The sequence below is a fragment of the Vicugna pacos genome, chromosome 8 (genome assembly GCF_048564905.1).
Source record: "Vicugna pacos chromosome 8, VicPac4, whole genome shotgun sequence".
NCBI classification, from domain to species: domain Eukaryota; kingdom Metazoa; phylum Chordata; class Mammalia; order Artiodactyla; family Camelidae; genus Vicugna; species Vicugna pacos.
The window spans coordinates 404,876-420,305 of record NC_132994.1 but is presented as its reverse complement, the minus strand read 5'-3'; the positions used below and the strand labels follow the sequence as shown (position 1 = coordinate 420,305).

Below are 15,430 nucleotides of genomic sequence, written 5' to 3'. Positions count from 1 at the left end.
CAAAGTAGTTTGAGATATAGGTAGGTAGGTAGGTGGGTAGATAGATAGATGTGTTGTAATTTCAGGAAAAGGACTTGGAATTCAAAGAAGAGACTGTTTTGATAAGGATGAGGAACCCTGCTCAGTAACTTTACCTGAAGTCTTCAGGAGTTCATCACACTCACCAGCACAGCTTCATAAAAGGCCAGGTAAGGAGGAGACAGGAACAAGAAGAGGGCAGAAAAATTTATTGCTGAAAATGGAAACTTGAATAGGAAACTAACAAATGCCTCTAGGTCTATAATGAAATATCACATGGAGAATGGTGTCCAATTTTTATTCATCTCCCTTAGGACAAAAGAACAAGCTATCTACAACAGGAGAGATTTCTAATAAAAGGCTTATTTAATAAAGTTGTTAAAATCTGGAATGAGTTTCTTATGATTGTGGTAGGCTCTTCTTGCTTCGAGGATTTTTATGTCATAATATTGTTCCTATCACAGATATTTTAAGCTCTTCAGAAGTGCAGGGATCTTCTCAGTGCCTTTTGCACCAACCTATTTTTTTGCATGTGACACTCAGCCTTGATTTTTAATATTTAAAAAAATTAATTCATAAGGCCAAAAGCAATTTTTACTTCTTGGCAATGGAACTGACCAGTGCCTGCTACACAGAGAACAGTAGTTGGATACATTTGTGACCCCAGGATCTTGCCCTTGCAGCCTTGTCTGCAAGTTTCTGCAATGACTGTGATGCCACAGAACACAGCCAGAAAACGGGACCCACCAGCAAGGTCCACTAAAGTTGAAGAAACAATGAACTGCCACCTAAGCTTTCAGGTTCTTGAAAAAAGAGCTATGCTCACTGCGCTCAAGAAGCCCAGGCAGCCTCAGGGAGGCATATTTTGGAGGCACATTAAGAAGCCTCAAAGCCAAAGGGAATCTACTCTCTTCTTTCACTTTCTCAGAGAAGCCACTCAAGGCTCCCCAAGGAGGAGCCCGAGCTATGAATCTTGTTCAGATCTCAGACTCACGGCAAGGAGGGCCACGTAAGATCTCTTTTATCCCCGCTGTGTTTAAGGCTTCTCTTCTCGGCTCCTTATTGTAAATTTTCCAGTGCTCTTGATTAAGCCAGGAACTCTTCTTGACCACCATTTAACCTATATGGGTGATTGCTTTAACCACAATCTCAACTCTGCCTTGAACCCTTGATCAAACGCTTCAAATCTGAGGACGTTCACATGATGGTAATTATATTTTTAGAACATATGGATGAGAAAACATGCAAATGCAACAAGCTCCTATAACTCCATGAAATGTTTAATGAATTTGTATCTGAGTTATTGTGTCCATAAATTATAGAGAAAAAGCAATACAAGATATGTGTGGATATATGGTAATTCTTCAGTCTACAGACACTCAGGTATTCATAGAATAGAGCAGTGGTTGGCAACCCTGCCTAAACTGGAATCACTTGGAGCTTTAGGCAACTTCTGATGCCTTAGCCCCACACTAATCAGTTAAACCATAATTGGTGGGAGGAGGGGTTGACCAGGAGATTTGAATCCTGACTGTTGATCAGGGTTAAGAATCACTGAATTAGAGGGACCGTAATAAATTCAAGGCCTTCAGGGCTTCTGCAGAACAGACTGTAAACCACCGCTTTAGAGCTTTCAGGACAAGTTTCTTTATTAGCCTTTGTTTTGTTTTGATTTGTTGTTTCCCATCCACTTTCTTCGTAGGCTTAACGCACTGGACCTGCATACCTTACCCAGAACCCTACTATCCGAACCCGTCACCTGGCCCCACAAAGAAAGGTTAGGAGACCAAGTTCAGTCCCACATTTCATCTACATTCTCCTCCAAATGCCTTACGGACTTGCAATGTAGAGAAGCTAATGGAAATATAAAATATAAAATGAATAAGCCATTGAAACTCAAACCAATAGATTGCCAAACTGTCTGAAGCTTAAAAGAAAATGACCTTTATTGGTACATCAATTAGTAGCACTCATTTAATTCCAATTCATAGAAACATATCCTTACATTTATGACTTATCACAAACACCATTTATTTTCCAAAAACTGTTTGGAAGGTCAAGCTCTCAAAAATTTTGGTTAGTCTTTAATGATTTGAAATGTACTATTCTGCTTTTCTCCATACAAAGAAGTAAGTAACTAATTGTTCCAGACTGATGGAAGGTTTCAAGTCATATTGCATAAAAACAAAAACATGGCATATGGTAACCAGAATGCTTTGGGCCTCCTAATTTGATACTTCTGGGGAAAAAATGCAAAATTATCATTGTTCTTAAGATATATTCACAGAATGTCATCACTCTACAGCAAACAAAAATCTTGTCTCTCTGAATGATTTCACCAAAAAAATGTGCAGGGTTTCAAATGCTACAAAATACTGTTTCTGAGGCATCATTCTTTTATGGACCTGAGCAGTGTGATAGGCGGTGGAGTGGTTTAGAAATACGTACAAGTCAGCTCTACTTGGTAAATGTTTACTGGACACACTTGAAGTCTTTCAAACTGAATGGGTGGTTAACAGACACCATAAAATAATTAGAAACAGTCATCATTATGACCAAGTTACTTTGTTATTGGTCATTGTTACCTCCAAGTTACTGTCCTTTAGTGATATTGCTAAAATAAACTTGGTTTGCTGATCTCATTTCTTTGTTCTCCCTTTCTCAGTTGACATTTTTTGTCCTGTCTTATTGTCATCATCATGACTATTATTATTTATCTTTCCTATGACAAATACAAATATATCTCAAGGCATTAGACACACGAAAATGGAAGAAGCACAGTACAGTTGAAACCAAAGTTCCAGGTGAGGTGGTACAAAAGAAAATGATGAATTCTTAAACTTCTTTGATAGCACAGATCTCTGTTACAGATATATTGTAAATATGCATATAAATTGTATGTGGAGTTAAAATCAACTCTGTGTTCTATAAGATTCATTGTATATAATTAAAATGTCTGAGCCAAAGATCAGTATATGAAGAGAGAGCTATGGGAAGAATCAGTCAGCCAGAAGCACCTTTCTTCTTGTCACGGTGGAGCCATCTAAGAACTCTGGTGAAGCAGGGAGGTGAGGCTACAGGTGGAACCAAGCAGGCCAAGAAGTCTGTGAATATGGACAAGGGATGCTCAACATGGAGTGGTGGTTCAGACACCAAACAGTCAGGAACCAGGAAATACAGGGAAAACCAAGGTCAAAACAGTGATGCATGAAAAGCCAGGACTGGGATCAGGATTCCAGGTTAACAGTGACACACCAGAGATTTGGTCTTATCCATTTGTTAAAATCTAACAAGGATCATAGAAAAAGAGATCAGATTTGTGGTTACCAGAGGTGGGGAGGGGTGGGGGGAAGGGAAAACTGAATGAAGGTAATCAAAAGGTACAAATTTCCAGTTTTAAGATAAAGTAGTAGGGATGTAATTTACAACATAATATAACGAACACTGCTGTATGTTATATATAAAGGTTGTTAAGAGAGTAAATCCTAAGAGTTTTTATCACAAGGAGAAAAATGTTTTTTATTTCCTTAGTTTTGTAGCTCTCTGCAATTACGGGTGTCTACTAAACTTATTGCGGTAATCATTTTACGATGTATCTATGTCAAACCATTATCCTGTACACCTTAAACTTACACAGTGCTAGACGTCAATTATAGCTCAATAAAACTGGAAGGGAAATTAAATAAAAGCTCTGAATTTAAAAAAAAAACAACAAGGATCTCTTCCAACAGAAAGCCTATTGTACCCTTCCCACTGTAGCCAGTTGAGACAAACCAAAAAGTCGACCCAGAATGTAACTGATTTGTAAACAGCTGTATTGATCAGGTCCTGACTTTCCCACATCTATGGCAAACACAGTAATTTCTAATATCACAGTATATGTCACATTTTAATACATATTTTATTTATATTTTATTGTTAATACGTGGAAGTTATTGTTTCTGTTTGACGAATGTTAAGCGTTAAAGTAATTTTAAAGTTTGCTTCAAAAAGTTCTAAAGTTCAAAAACACTAAAATATGTTCAAAAATATTTTAAATCATTCTTTCTTGTGAGAACATGATGATAAAAATGCATGATTATCTGATATTAAAATATACCTTAAAGCTACAATAATTAAAACAGTAAGATATTGGTTCTAAAACTAGAAAAATTGAGGAAAGAGATTAGAAAGCCAAACATATGTGTGTATATACATATGCACATATGTGTATGCATAAATGTATTTAGTTAATCATAAGAGTATCATTTCAAATCAGTCAGAAAATAATGGATGATTCAATTAGTTACGTATTTGGGAAAAGTAAGATTCTTTTCTCACATTATATAACAAAATTAATTTCAAGTAGAACAAGGAGATAAATGCACTCATCCTTTGATGAACTGCAAAGTAGGAGAGCAGATTACTCAAACCCTGCCAAGACTCATTTCTTATTTTAACATGAAATACTACAAGAAAAAGTCAATATTATTTACAAGTCAATATTATTTACAAGTCAATAATATGAAAATGCAGATATCCCACATTTTATCAAGTATATCCTAGATTTGCACTCAGAAAAGTCAATGGCCTTATGTTCATATGTTGGCCTTCTTTTTCACCAAACCCTTAACTAAAGCAGCCGATATAAGTAAGATGAGTTCCATTTCTTTCATTTGTTCTTTTCAGTTAAGAGTTTTATCAGAAGTACAAATGGTCAAAAGTTTTCAGTAGATTAATGAATAATTACACAATGAACTATAAACTAAATCAACATTGACTTTACTTGAAAATTACATTAAAATATTTTCATGATTTAAAAAGTTAAATGTCAAAAATAAAATAATAAAAGAATGGAAGAAATCTAATTGAACATTTGTCTGATCTCATGAGGGGAAAGCCTTTCAACCCATGATACCAAAAGAAGAGAACATAAAGACTGATAAATTTGACTAATAAACATTTAAAATTTTAGTGCCTCAAAAATAACATAAAAAGAATTAAAAGTAAAATTGAATTGTAAAAATATTTTTAAACACATATGGCTGATAAAGTGTTAAATCCTAAACACACAGAATTCTTACAAATAAATGAGAAAAAAATGAGCAATGTGTAGGGAGCAGAAATTTACAAATGCAAAAATTTTGATGGGAAAAATTGTCTCATATTTCACATGAATATGTGAAACCTGTCATGTTACAACAGCAGTTATAGTTTTTCTACAAAATTAGCAAAGATTAAAAATTTAAGACATCAAGATACCTAGGTTTACTGAAAGTTTTTGTGAAAAGTCTACTTTTATACATTGCTGGTGAGAATGCAAATTTGTGCAATATATATGGAGGTCAATGTGGCAATAAGTAACAAAAACTTTTTAAGTTTTCATACTTTTCAATACAGTAATTTAACTTCTAGGAATTCTTAAGGAAAAATTGAAAAATATCTATGTATTCAATAGGAAATGGATTATGATATGGTCTATCCACTCTATCCCTAAAACATGGTGTACTCTATTATTACACACATTGCTGGAGAGGCTGTGGAGAAAAGGAAACCCTCCTACACTGTTGGTGGCAGTGTAATTTGGTGCAACCACTGTGGAAAACAGTATGGAGATTCCTTTAAAAACTAAAACTAAAGTTACCATATGATCCAGCAGTCCCATTCCTGGACATATATCCAGAGAAAGCCCAATTTGAAAAGATACATGCACCTGAATGTCCATAGCAGGACTATTTACAATGGCCAAGGCACGGAAACAACCTAAATGTCCACTGACAGATGACTGGATAAGGAAGTTTTGGTATATTGACACAATGGAATACTATTCAGCCATAAAAAGAATAAAATAATGCCACTTGCTGCAACATGGATGGGCCTAGAGATTATCATACAAAGTGAAGTAACTCACACAAAGAAAGATAAGTATCATATAATATCACTTACATATGGAATCTAAAAAAATGACACAAATGAACTAATTTACAAAACAGAAACAGACTCATAGGCATTGAAAACAAACTTATGGTTACCAAAGAAGAAAGTCAGGGAGGGATAAATTAGGAGTTTGGCATTATCAGATATAAACCACTATACAGGAAATAAACAATGAGGTACTACTGCATAGCATAGGGAACTATGTTCAGTATCTCATAATAACCTATATTGAAAAAGAATGTATGTATAAGTAAATCACTAGGCTTTACAGATGAAACTAAAATCAACACTGTAAATCAACTATACTTAGACAAAAAATGATAATTTTATTATGACATGAGAAAGGGACACAAGGAAAAGAAGTATAAAAAATAGCACTAATTAGCATAGTTACCCCAAGGTGATGGGATTACCATTCAGGACAACGCTATAGTTTCAAAAGTGCCCTCCAAAAAGATAGAAGTCATTACTCTATTGGATTACCAGTAAAATAGACAGGTAAGATAGCCCATATGACAACTGTCAAGATGGAGGTGGGTCAATCTTCACAAATAATATAAATATGTGAAAAACAGACAGCATTGCACTGTATATTTTTAGCAGGATATAGCAGCAGTCTAAAACGCCCTGTTACTTTTTAAAGCCATTGTCATCCTGGCTTTAGTCATAAAACACTTTACCATAAAAATTAAGTCCAATTGAATTGCTACACAGAATGCCAGATGAATTTGATATTCTCTGAAAAATCACAGAGCACTAAGAACAAAAAGATTGCCAGGATACTATAGTTGGGCAATGTTCTGATGTGTGAAATGGATGGATCGTTCAACTTTCTCAGACGCTGACCCTCTCCACATGTAACTGGTAAACATCACAACATCTTATGTGGCATAGCATATACAGTATAATGATGGAAAATGCCTGATCTTCCAAAAGGATGAATACCAGAAACCAAAAACTAGTAGCCCCATATTGGTTTCTAAAACAAAGTTCTCAACAAACTATTAAACCGGTAGATGTGAAAATGATAAGAACAAATCTTCCAGCCACCAGAGTATGTTCAGCCACTGAAAACCCAGGTTGGAAAAGAGGCAGCAACATCCATTGCAAAGAGGACTTGGAAGCAGCATGTCCCCAGTTTCCACCGACCTTGCAGGTGGCTCCCTGAGGCTACATGGTTTCCATACACATTCCCTCCCCACCATGTAAGCCACTATATCCCTGGCGCCTTTCTTTCCCCTTCCTGGGCCAGGCTTTCTATTTCACTGGTGCCCACCCTAGCTTGCTGCAAATAAGCAGCTGTGCTGAGAACATGTGGACTTCCTCCAGAAGTTACATGGCCAAGTGTTCCATGAAATAACAGGCGGCAGGCCAGGCAGCTCCAGCTCTCAAATTTGAGAGGAAGGATGATAAATCAATCTGAAGGTATCAAAATGTGGTTTGTTTCTACCTGAGGATTGTTTCCATCAGCAGGAATCATTCATAAATAGTCTAGAGAGATACAGGTATGGACTCAGCACCCAGGGTGCCTTTTCCCAGATAAAGCCCCAGGATACTTTCTAAGAAATGCTTGTAAGTAGAAGCCTTCTAGACAGACACACTAGAGAACTAAGTCACCCTGACTTTTGGCAGCCTTGTCTACGTTATTCCGCCTTAGATAGGTTTGGTTAGCCCTTCCTGGAACTGGTCTTCTGCCTGCTGCCTTGTTCCAGATATTTCCTTTTTACGAACTAGATAAAGCCCTTAGCAGAGCCAGTCAATTATATCATTCATCATGTTTTTCAGGTCTGGGTTCTGCTGGATTAGAAAGATTGGACACCTCAGCTAGCACTCACTTTCATAGAAGCAACAGGGTAAGAAATCATTCCTTAAACCTCAATTCACCTCTGAGATGTTTCAATAAAATGAGCAATCAATTTAACCAACTACAGTTCTTCCCAGGTTTAGGATCTGCATAGGGTGACAAAGGAAGCAGAAATCACAATAAGTCCTGCTCCTCAGATTCATAAGGTTTCCACATGCTCCTTTAGACAGGTAATAAGAGACTTTCAATATCTATGGAAACTCCAACTTTAAAACTCAGTAGTGTCCTAGTCCCTTTGTCTTACTTAAAAAGAAAAATTATCTTATGGCATCAGTAGGTATTATCTCCCCCACCATAACTCACCCACCAACAAGCTCATATCCAAGTGCATCTCATACATCTGGCTATACACTATCCCCAACAACAGGACACTTTATTATAACTGTCAGGTTGACACTAAGTATATGCAAAAATTGACTAAAAGCTAGGTCATAAAGCTTGCCAATTTGAAATCACTATGTGAAATAATAATGGTATCATGAAGAATGTATCATTTAACCCAAGTACACTTCAGTTATTAAAAAACATAACTAAAGGGAAAAATACTTAAAAATTTTAAATATATTTTGGAACAACCTATCAATCATAAAAGAAGTGTAGATTATGAACTCTTTAGAAAATAGTTAAAAAAATATTGACAAAAATACCATAAATATTATGTGCCAAAATGGCAGAGCAGTTAAGTTCCAAAAAATTTAGTCTTAAATGCTTACATGAAAAAAGAAAAGCTCAACTTAATGAAGTTTTCATCCAACCATAAGGAATTAGGGAAAAAGCACAACAAAATAAACTCAAGAAGATGAGAGAAAATAATAAAAATAAAAGCAGAAGTTAATGAAAGAGAAAGTGAACATATAAGAAGAGGATCGAGAGAGGTCAGAAAAATAATAAAAGATACAAATCTCTGGAGAGAATAAGAGAAAAAAGAGAGATGCATTACATTTTTTAAAATCAAGAATAAAAAGGGGGCAAAGCTATAGTTGCTACACAGATTAAACAGACAAGATGCTATGAACAAGTCTGTGCCTCAACTTGAAAACTTAGATGAAATATACAGATATATACAGCTTAACAAAAACCAAGTCTTTTTTAAAAATAGAGAACATAAAAAGTCCTCTAAGCTTTAAAGAAATTAAATCAGTCATTTAAAATAATCACATTAAAGACACACACACACACACACACACACACACACACACACACACACACACACACACACACACACACACACACACACACTGGATCCAGATAGATTTCTAGGCAATTCGACCAAACATGTGAGCATTGGGAAATTCTAATCTTATGCAAACTATTCCACATAATGGGAAAAAAATTATTTGTGATATTTCAAAACCAGATAAAGATACTATTTTAAAAAATAAAAAACATAGGCTGATCTCACTTATGAATGAATGTAGATGCAAAAACTCTAAAAATAAATATTTTTATAAAATAAATCAGAGAGTATATAAAAAGATAAGTGGATATGACCACGTTGGTGTTTCCTAGGAATCCTAGATTGGCTTATCATGAGAAGATCAATTAAAGTAAATCATCATATTACCATGTTAAGGTGAAAATAACTGTATCTTAATAGAGGCAGAAAAAATTGGATAAAATTTCACATCTATCTGTGATGAAAGGAAATAATAGCAACAACCTCCTTAGCAAACTGGGAACAGAAGACACGTTCTTGGTTCAATAAAGGACATTTCAAAAAACCCACAGAAACCTCATATCTAACAATGAAACTTTTAACAGCATCTTCTGTAAGAGCAGCTTCAATATAAGGATGCCTGTTTTCATCAGCCTTATACTACATTGTTCTGGAGGTCCTTGCATAGTAAATCAAGAGAAAGAAGTAAAAGGTAAAGGACTGGAAAAAAGAAACAAAAACCTTGATTATTTTATAGATGATATGATTGTTTATATAAAAATTTCAAAAAAAAAAGGCTAACATAGGGTTAATAAATGTTTGCTGAGAAAAATAAGCAACAAAATACTTGTGAGGATTAAGTAAAATAATCTGTGTTGACTATTTGGCACCTAGTAGCAACTTAGTAAATATTAATTTCCTTTCCCTTAAAATTTACTTTTAGGTATCTATGTCATGTGGGAGAAGGATTTTTAAAAAGCAAAAATTTAAATTAATAAAAAAGATATTAGATTCAAAATTAATATGCAAAGTAAACTGCATTTCTAGGTACCCACAATTGACTAAAAATGTAAATTTCTTTAAAGATGTAATTTAAATCAGTGATAAACATTTTAAATACTTATGATAAAATAAAAAACGTATAAGTCTTCAGAAGAGAAAACTAATAAACTTTATTAAAGGAACATTAAAGAAGGCCTAATAAATAGGGAGATCTGTCATATTATTGGATGGGAGGACTGACTATCATAAAGCATACCATAATTCTCTCCAAACTGATCTAAAACATCCATAAAATTCAAATACAAATCCTATCAGGGTGTGCACATGCATGTGAAATTCAACAAGCCAATTATAAAATTTACATGAAAGATTAAGGGCCAACAAAAGCCAAGAAGCTCTTAAGAACAAAATGTGGGATGCTAGTGTGAGATACTCGCTACTAGATATCCGGACTACTGTAAGCTATGGAAATGAAGTTGGTGCGGTACTGGTGCAGGCACAAACTAACAGACCAAAGAAAGAATAGAGAGTCTAGTAACAAACCCATGCCAATATGGAAAATGGATTTATGACAAAGCAGACATTATAGATCATGAGAGAAAAACGCACTATTCAATAAATGACACTAGGGCAACTGTTTATCCAAATAGAAAAAAAAAAATCAAGTTGCATCCTTATTCCAACACAAAAATGAATTGCATTAGATTAAATACTTCCTATGAAACACCAAATTATAAAATTTTCTTAAGCTCTTATTTCTTAAATAAGAAACAAATAATGCAAACTTTAATGAGAAGATCACTACATTAAATTGCATTAAAATTAAGAACTTGAGTTCACCATTAAGAATGAAATTCAAAAAATAGAGAAGATATTTGAAATATACATAACCAGTAAAGGGGTTGGTGTTTGGAAAATACATACATATACATAAAGAATTCCTACAAAACATTAAGGAAAAGGCACACTCACATGTACTGGACATGTTTTTTATAGAACTGACATGGACAAGTATTCCATAGAAAAGGAAATGCGAATAACAGAAACATATGAAAAGATGATTGAGGGAGTATTCACAGGGTTCACTATGGGGCGTTGTGCATGGCTTGCTGGCCACTGTCACTGGCCTCTTCTTTTCCTGGCTGGGAGGCAAATGAGAGCCCTGAACCAGGTGGCTATGAGTAGAATGAACTCAGATTTGTGCTCTGATGGCAGTGGTTGTGCTGGCCCAATACATATTTACCTTGAAGAGGATGACCAAAAGAGGAAGATCCAGATATTTGAGATGAATATTGGATAGCAAAGAAATGACTAATCGAGTCCACTGCCTTTATAAAAATGATGCCAAAATTGCAGAAACATTCAGTTCATGTCAAGAATCCTATGAGGTTAGAAGAAATTATCTATGGTCTTGTCAAAGGAGGAGTTGTCATACTTTAGATAATAATATAGTTTGATATGACATTAAGTAAATACAAAGGAAAAAGATGCTCAACATGTCATTATATCATAAACAATTGTTAACAAGTTACAGATCAATGTCAAAAAAAAGATATTTAACCCAAGGAAAGATATTATTCTTTTAAAGTTGATCTTGTTCTTACCAGAGATGACAAGTTCTTTTATATGGTAGAATAGTGTACTAAGTCACATAATCTGCTTGTTGAACGACCTTAATCAAAAGCTAAACTTAAAGACATCATGAAAGAACCTGATGACATGTTCAGGGAAGGATATGAGAATTTATCTGATAAGCTCCAAAAGCAAAAAATCCCTCTGTACATATTTTTACACTGCATAGGTGATATACCACGAGAGGTTTTCTGTCAAGCTACTGTTATCATCCAAATGTCAAAGTAGAGTCCAAATAATGGATTTTTATGAAAATGGGGCTTTTAAAGGACATAAGGGGGAATAAATACACATATTTAACAAAAAGTGAACATTTCAATCTGCTAAAAGACAACAGCAACATAATTCTGTCGGGAGACTCTCAAGGAGACTTGAGAACAGCAGATGGAGTAGCCAATGTTGGATACATTCAGAAAACTTGGTATCTAAGTGATAGAATGGGTGAACTTTTAGAAAAAAGTACATGGGCTCTTCTGATACTGTTTTAATACAATTTAGTACTCATTGGAGAGAGTCAACACTATCTTACAGGAGATTTTATAAACAAGTATCTTTTAGGAACCTACAGAAGATTGCTTTGGCAGTTTGACGTCTTTTATGGTTCCATATAAATTTTGGAATTGTTTGTTTTAGTTCTGTGAAAAATGTTATGAGTATTTTAGCAGGGATTGGATCTGTGGATTGCTTTCAGTGGTGTGGCCATTTTGAGAGTGTTGATTCCTCCAATCCAGGAGCACAGAATATTTTTTCCATTTCTTTGTATCATTTTCAATTTCCTTCATCAGTGTTTTACAGTTTTCAAGGTATAGGTAACCTCCTTAGTTAAGTTTATTTCTATGTATTTTGTTGTTTTTGATGCAATGGAAATGTTTATGCCAATTATAAAATGGCAGTTTTTGAAGTGAAGAAAAAAGTGAATGAAAGGCTGCAAATGGCAAAATATCCTTCTTTATGGGTGAATTGCATTCTATTACATATATATGTTACATCTTCTTTATCCATTCATCTATTGATGTGCATTTAGGAGGCTTCTTTATCTTGGCAATTATACATAATATTGCTGTTAGTAGCGGAGTTTATATATCTTTTTGAATTAATGTTTTTGTTTTTCTCAGATATATGCCCAGGATTAGAATTGCTGGGCCATATGGTGGTTCTATTTTTAGATTTTTGAGAAACCTCCATATTATTTCCCATAGTGGCTGCACCAACTTACATTCCCACCAACAGTGTACAAAGGTTCCCCTTTCTCCACATCCTTGCTGACATTTGTTATTTGTGTTCTTCTTGATGATGGCCATTCAGGTGTGAGGTGATAGTGCATTGTGGTTTTGATTTGCATTTCCCTGATACTAGTGATGTTGAGCAACTTTTCATGTTCCTGTGAGCCATCTGCATCTCCTCTTTTGGAAAAATGTCTGCTCAGTTCTTCTGCCCATATTTTAAATAGGTTGTTTGTTTGCTTTTTAATTAAAGTACAGTTGATTTCTTTTTAAAGTCATTTCTGCTACAACTAATAGCTTTAGGAAAACTGAGAAAATAGAATCCATTTAATACTAAGCTCATATATGACAGAACTGGCAGGAAGATCCCTATTTTCCAAAAGTTTTGCTCATATGAAAGCTTTTCTAAGATTACTATGAATATATATTCTTCATTTCAATATTTCTCCAAATTCCATGTAAAGATAGCAAAAGGTCTGCTGAGCTCTAAACTTCTACAGTTCTTTGAAATATGAGTTCATCACATTTCAGACTTTATTTCCTTTATGGAAGCACAAAAGTCTGCAGCTTCTTTTTACCTCAAGGCCATTGATAAAAGACTAAAAAATGCAAAAAAGTGCCTTGACTCCTGGAAGCAGATTTTAAAAAAAATAATTAAAAAGAAAGAAGAAAAAGTAGGGAGGGAGAAAAGAAGCACAGATAGATACACAAAGATAAAATTAGGGTATAAAATCCCACAAATATTACCAATATTATTGCCCAGACACTGATAACATTATATTTCTGTTCTCTCACTTCTTTGCAAGTGTTCAACAGATATATATCAAAGACAAAATCATTTTACAGAGTGAATTTTATCATACATAGAAGTTTAAAATCTTGTTTATTTTAAAATAAACACAGAATGTTGTTGGGAGAAAAAATGTGGGATAAAGAGAAAAACACAGCAAGTGGGAAAGCTCAAACAAAACAAACATTTGCTACATTTTCTCTGGGCTTAAACCAACATTGACCAATCATACAAGACACATACAAGACTGAAAACTAGATCTTTATTACAGCAAGCTATATTTCACAAAAGAAAGATAGCGTCAACTAAATGCATCTTTTATTGAGGTTAAAAAATTCATCTTTATTTGTAAACCATGAGCACATTCATAATGAAAAACTACTTATATAATGAAAAATACACCCATTTTCAAAAGTGAAATATATCAGGTTCTCCTGAATAGGTATTTTTGGAATGACTTAAGTTAATTTTTATTTTTTCTAGAAAAGTCTATATGACATGACCCTAATATTTTCATAGTACTTTAATACATGAGGAAAATGCTGTATGTTCATACACTAAGTAAACACTCCCTCTGAGGAATTTTCAGTCTCCCATAAACAGTCTAAAATATCACCCAGTGCCAAGAGGAATTCTAAGCAGTTGCAGAAATGAGAAATAGAGCAAAGACTACAGCGTCTATACTACTGTACTCCTGCAATGTGTCTTCCTTACTTCTTTTCCATCTTCCTCCCTCTCTCCCTTCCTTCTTTTTCTCTCTCTCTCCCTCTCTCTTTTAGATTGCCTTTAGGGATTTCCAAAACATGATATAAAAATTTATATTTATTATTCACTTACTTCATTGCCCTCCAATTCAAAAAAAGTCAGACTTCATAGAAACTCTGTACTGTGTCGGTGCGACCATTTGCCACACGCAAGCCTGGAGTGGCTATGGTGCCATTCAGTTTCATAAGAAGTCTGCCACAAGCTGCTAGAAAGAAAGAAGAGGAAAAGGTTTCTCCAAATAAACTCATCCCCTTCAAAGCACCTTTCAACTGATAATCAAACATCTCAGCATTAAATTTCAACTGTCTTCTGGACTTTTTGAAATCTAGAAAGTTGCAGTCTCTGTCCTCAGTCTTCAGGACAACTGTTTTAATCATCTGATCCCACTTATTAGGGGTTATTTTGTAGTTTTGGAGCCAAACAGATGATGGCTGGACGACGACATTTTAGATCACTTTAAAGTGGGAGAGCAATATACAGAAAACTGGGGATCAGTTTTCTTCTCTTTTAAATGTGTGTAATAATATCTACTCCATATGGTGGTTGTGAAAATTAGTAGAAAGATTTATGTAAAGCACAATATAGTCTGATGGTAAACATCAGTTGTTTAGTTCCTCAAACGCTTTTTTCCAAGACAAGCAATTCTTGGAGAGAGTTGAGCTAGCAGTCAAGATAAATAGTAAATACGCATAAAAGAGGTACTATTGACTATACTTTAATTTTTAAAAAAGGTACTATTTATTTTACCTCTTTTTTTATTGATAGTGAAATTAGCAAAATTAGGGAATTCAAAAGCAAGTCAGATGAAAAGAACACATACTGTACACAGTTCCTGATTAATCCCTGGGGAGTCAAGACTTAGCTAAATAACTGGTCTCTTTAATTGCTTTTTTGGATGTATCTATATGTATGTAAATGTGTGTATGTATGTGAACTAATAGAAATATCAATATATTTAAGAATATACTTTAAAAACTCTATCTGTACTTTTATGTTTTGAGTAAATGTTTATAACGCAAAATATTTATTTTTAGGAGTCCCACAGAAATAACAGCTACATTATT

At 34.4% G+C, this 15,430-nt stretch overlaps 1 pseudogene; it reads left to right on the top strand.

Moving 5' to 3' along the window:
- The first annotated feature begins 11,158 nt into the window (after positions 1 to 11,158).
- Positions 11,159 to 12,076, top strand: LOC102538486 (cytosolic 5'-nucleotidase 3A pseudogene; annotated as a pseudogene).
- Positions 12,077 to 15,430: the final 3,354 nt, after the last annotated feature.